This window comes from Hibiscus syriacus, unplaced genomic scaffold (genome assembly GCF_006381635.1).
Source record: "Hibiscus syriacus cultivar Baekdansim isolate YM2019G1 unplaced genomic scaffold, ASM638163v2 tig00110907_pilon, whole genome shotgun sequence".
Lineage (NCBI taxonomy): Eukaryota > Viridiplantae > Streptophyta > Magnoliopsida > Malvales > Malvaceae > Hibiscus > Hibiscus syriacus.
This window is the reverse complement of record NW_024062908.1, coordinates 234522-240550: the sequence shown is the minus strand read 5'-3', so window position 1 is coordinate 240550 and position 6029 is coordinate 234522.

Sequence of the window (6029 nt, the reverse complement as noted above, 5' to 3'; positions counted from 1 at the left end):
TTTCAACGCTATATATTATATAATTTTCAAAAATGATTTAAAAATATTATATAAGTTTTAAAAAATGTTTTTAAAATTATATATTATATAATTTTTCAAATTTTTTTTAAACTATATATTATATAAGTTTTTTAAAATACTTTTCAAATCTATATATTATTTTCAAAATGTTTTGAAAAACTACATATTATATATATTTTTTCAAAATGATTTTTTTTAAAAACTATATAATATAAATGTTTTCAAAACTATATTATATATTTATTTCAAAAACATTTTAAAAACTATATTACTATATACATATATATATATATATATATATATATATATATAACTCTGGGTGAAAAATGAGTGTCTACAACTGCCCCTCTTTGTCCTTTTTCGTGGAACGAAAAATATGACAAAGATAAAAGAACACAAATTTTCGCTCGGTGGAGTTGAAAATTGATTTGAATTAGGAATAACTCCCTGTCGAATTTGAGTTGCGGATGGCTCCCCCGTCGCAAGGTTGAGTCCATCTTGAAATGAAATGGAATTGAAAACGTAGTTCAGAATTTTAATCAAAATGTGGCTCCTTATTGTCCTTCGGTATACTTCTCGGTTCAAAGACCTTGATTAAAAATTAGACTGGAAAGTAGTTCCTTGACTCCACCATGTGGTTGATAGGCCCTCGAGCCGAATGAAATCGAACTCAAAAGGTCTTCGTTCACAGAGCTTTTCTCCACTTAAGCTATGCCGCCGAAAAAACAACTTCTTGTCACTAAGCACAACTAACCCAGGTCTTCTTCTCGACTTGAAAACCTCGACTGCAACCAGAAAGTAGTGTGATTCATGTGTCATCAAGCTGAACGAATCAAACTCGAAAATTTGGGTAACAGATAACCCTTCTTGCCTTGATCTATGCTATAAATATTGTGCCTTTGAGTTGAGTGTAATCGAACTCGAAGGTCTTTTGTTGGCAGATAGCCCTTCTAGCCTTAAGTTATGATGCAAATGATGTGCCTTGGAACTGAGCGTAGTCGAACTCGAAGGTCTTTTGTTGGAAAATAACCCTTCTTACCTTGAGTTATGTTGCAAATGATGTGCCTTGGAGCTGAGCGTAGTCGAACTCGAAGGTCTTTTGTTGGCAGATAACCCTTCTAGCCTTGAGTTATGCTGCAAATCATATGTCATGGAGTTGAACGTAGTCGAACTCGAAGGTCTTTTGTTGGCAAATAGCCCTTGTTGCCATGAACTATGTTGTAAATGATGTGCCTTGGAGTTATGCGTAGTCGAACTCAAAGCTCTTTTGTTAGCAGATAACCCTTCTAGCCTTGAGTTATGCTGTAAATGATGTGCTTTGGAGCTAAGCGTAGTCAAACTCGAAGGTCTTTTGTTGGTAAATAGCCCTTCTTGCCTTGAGCTATGTTACAAATGATGTGCCTTGGAGCTGAGCGTAGTCGAACTCGAAGTTCTTTGGTTGGTAGATAACCATTCTAGCCTTGAGTTATGTCACAAATGATATTCCTTGGAGCTGAACGTAGTCGAACTCGAAGATCTTTTGATGTCAGATAGCCCTTATAGCCTTGAGCTATACTAAATGATGTTCCTTGAGGTTGAGCGTAGTCAAACTCAAAGGTCTTTGGTTGGTAGATAACCCTTCTAGCCTTGAGTTATGCTGCAAATTATATGCCTTGGAGTTGATAATGTGCCTTGGGGCTGAGCGTAGTCAAACTCAAAGGTCTTTGGTTGGCAGATAACCCTTTTAACCTTGAGTTATACTGCAAATGATATGCCTTGATGTTGAACGTAGTCAAACTCGAAGGTATTTTGATGACCAATAGCCCTTCTAGCATTGAGCTATGTTGCAAATGATGTGCCTTGGAGCTGAGCGTAGTCAAACTCAAAGGTCCTTGGTTGGCAGATAACCCTTCTAGCCTTGAGTTATGCTGCAAATGATATGCCTTGGAGCTGAACGTAGTTGATCTCGAACGTCTTTTGGTGGCAGATAACCCTTCTAGCCTTGAGTTATGCTGCAAATGATGTGCCTTGGAGCTGATCGTAGTCGAACTCGAAGGTTTTTGGGGGCAGATAACCCTTCTAGCCTTGAGTTATACTGCAAATGATAGTTTCTAAGAAAATGGCTTCCCTTCATGGGTCTAAGTTGGTCATAATTCTTCAGGTGGTTCCTCTGAACGGGTTTGAACCAATTGATATGATGTTTGGATGACTCTCCTTTACGGGAAAACCCACTGATAAATTCTGTCAGCCGGATATCTTCCGTCGTGGAATTGAAATCTGGCTGGAAACCTGCTACTCATTATTGAGTTATGCTGATATGGATTCATTCTGAATTGGCTCTCGTACCAATATAAAATTGATTATGAGATCTGTAGATATGTCAAGTCGGTTAAGGTATAGCTTCTCTCTGCTGAGTCAAACAACCACCATCGATCTTTAAAAGAGATTTTGAATCGAGCATCTTTCATCTTGAAGTCGAGACTTGACTCTAAAGCTGCAAAAAATATGTACTTGAAAAAATGATAAATGCAATGCTCTTAAGTATGTCTAAGATGCATACAATATGAATTAGTCTAGACGGAGTCTCATGCTTTGTATGTAGATCTTGATCCTTGGAATCGATCTTGCCCCATTTTCTTCTCGGGTTGTAGCCTTTCACATTTGCGACTATCCTATTTGAAAATGTTTTTCTCACTTCTCTTATTTTAGGAGGGGAAAAAGATAAGAATTCTGTAAAACATTGCTCCTAATTTAGGCTTGCAATCGAATCAAATCATAAACATGAGTTCAAAGAATATCAAAGGAATCAATAGCTCTTTTAATGCTTTTAGAGTTACAGCTCTTTGATAGATATTCAATTGGATGAGTTGGCTTTAGGTGGGTCTCTTATTTAGCCATAAAAAATGTCTTTTTTCGGTCATTGATTGGCTTGGCATTTTAATTGGATGTGGACAAAATGACGTAACTAGCATAATCAATTACAAGACCTTCTATTTCGTTTCTCTAAAACCTTCCATTTGTTCAAGCTTCGTAGGCTCCTCTAACAAAGGCAGTGCAGAAATTTCGGTTTAAAAATGAAATTCTTGAGTGCTCGTGTGAATTTGACTATACAGGTGTTCCTTAACTCCCTTAGTATATTTTTACCGAAACTCGTTATTTAAATTTTCTATTGTTTGGCTAACTGAATCCATAAATCCAGAGAGTTTAACCAATTACTCTAGAGGGACATCTCAATATCGTTGTAGATATTATAATCACATTTATCAGGCTAGCTGAATATTATCCATAAAGCCGGGGCGTTTAACCAATTGCTCTAGAGGGACAACTCAAGCTTTATTGTTTAGATATTATAATCACCTTTATCAGGCTTAGCTGAATCATATCCATAAAGCCGGCGCGTTTAATCAATTGCTTTAGAGGGACAACTCAAGCTTTATTGTATATATGTAATATTATAATATGGGTATACAGATTCAATTTGTTAAGTTTGTCAAGAAGAACCTGTTATAGTCTAGATGTTTTTTGGAAGTCAAAAATTTCATCTTTAGAATTCAATTTCCAAGAAACTGACCTAGACTAGATTCACTTACTCGACTATTCCATCTGTAAAGATCATGATCATCATTGAATGTCTTAAACAAAAAGTATAGTAATTGTCATATGCAAAAGATGCCCCATTTTGTCCTCACCTATGCACATCTAAATACCAATCCTTATGAAGAGGGAAGGCTATATTGGTTATTTGTAAGAGAATGGTACGATGTTTGAGCGTAACTTCTGGGTAAGGTCAAAGTCCTTTGTTGTATTAACTAGTCAAATATCTGTAACTCTGAATCATTTACGGAGTTTTTTAATTCAGTTGATATTCAAAGAATTGCAAGTTTGCAAATGTGATTCTTTGCTCGTCATCTTTAAAGTAACATAAATTTATTTAAATGTCCTTACAAAAACTTAAGAAAAAAATGAAAAAAAAATTCAAACAAAATGACTCAAATGATGAAATAATCTTCCTCACTTGGATGCCCTCAAGCTGTTGAAGTCGATCCATTTTCGGTTACGCATCTTCTGCACGAATCTCTTGAATGTGTAACAGTTCTAAATAGTGTGCCATGGGACACCGCCATGATATTCACAATGAGCATTCTCAATATACCATTGGGTATGGGGGCTTCATGGGTTCCACCAGATATGGTGACACTACATGGGTGTCAAGAAGTTGTTGGTAAAGCTCTTTGTAGGTTATTGGAATAGGGTCGAATGCTCCATTTCCTTCTGAGGTTCTCTGGAACTTGTTTAGAAGTACCTGACGATACAACTGCAATTGAGTTTGGGCTGGAGATTGTAACACCTTTACTGACGTTGTTGATGTTGTTAATCTCTCCATCCCTCTCCCTCATAGGAGGTTTCTTACTGGCCTCCCTATCCTTAATTTTTCTATACTTTAACGCCGACTCGATCATTTCTCCGGCCATAACCAAGTCTGAAAAGCTTTATGTTGTGATCGCAACCAGGTGTCCGAAGTATGGAGCCTTCAGGGTCTGTACGAAAAGCTTTTGGGTTTCCTTTTCATCCAAAGATGGATGAATTGCATAACCAAGTCTCTCCATTTTTGTGAGTATTGCTTGAAAATCTCGTTATGCTTCTTTTCCATACTTTGTAGCATAACTCGATCTGGCCTCATGTCGTTGACATGCTTGTAATGTTCCAGAAATGACTTCGCTAACGCTAAATCCTTCCAAGTCTTGATATGGGATGTGCTTAGCTAATTATATCATTGGATGATTGAGCCCGACAGACTCTCCTGGAAGTAGTGGATCAGGAGTTGGTCGTTTCCTCCATATCCTGTCATCTTTCGACAGAACATGGTGATGTGAGCGGATGGGCAACTATTCCCGTTAAACTTCTCGAATTCCGGGGACTAGACGAGTTATGCGGCATTGACTCCATCGTAGTCATTGTTTCCGTTGATTACCTTCATTTAGTCCTCTAATTGCTTGTTTTCTCCTCCATCGTCTCTGCTTTGTTCTCTTCGTCCAAATCAGATATATGGTAATAAACTGAATTGTTCTCAGGGTTAAATACAACAGTTTATATATTTGCAGCAGACGGGGTTTTTGTCTTTGTAGAAAATAGGTCCTCTTGAAGTTCGGGTAAGATTCCAGGTGCGATAACCACTTGTGGGGTAGGTGGCATATCTACCCTTTCCGACGAACTGTCCCAGGTGCACTTGCTTGATGTAGACCAGATAACTTGGCCAAGATTTGATCGACCAAGGACTCTTGGCTTTTCATGATTGTATCCAGAGTACTTCGACCAACTCTCTCTGGAGCTTCAACATGTTCTCCTCAATTTGAGCAATTCTGGTTTCCATCTAATTCTTTTTTAAGAGGGTGTTATGCGAATGGGGTTTGTCCAAAACTTAAGGTGGTGTATCCAGTATTTGTTCATTTTTTATGAGACATTCTTCCATTAGTTAATACGAATGTAAAGAAAATAACAAAATACAAAATATGTCTAAATGCATGATGCATGAAATGTTCGAGGCATTGATCCAAAAATGTGTCTGTTATTATAAATAATCCTTATTGGGGACAAAAGTGTTATGTCTTAAGAGACAAAAACATTTTGATGGTATAGATCCCGAACAACCCCTGACAAGTTGATTCGTCTTCTGCCTTTTTTATGTCACCGGATGAATATCCTGTCAAACCGTTCCATCTCTTTGGCTAAACGATGAGTGCTTGCCCGAAAAAAAGGTCTCGAAGGACTGCATCTCCGGCTTTCACTCTCTGTTGAGCTTGTTCCTAATAAAAGTGCCATTGGAGTCCTCTATCGATAAATATCCGAAGCTTGCTTCTTGAATTTGTCAATAGTGGTCGATTGTCTTTGAAAAACTCTCTAGGTCATTAACCTTTTCTCACCTTACCCTGCAACCTTTGCCAGCTCAAAAAGTCGAATTTTGGTGTGCACAGTGTAAATACCGATCCATCCTGAGTATTCTTTGATCATAGTTGGACTTCTAAGCTTTT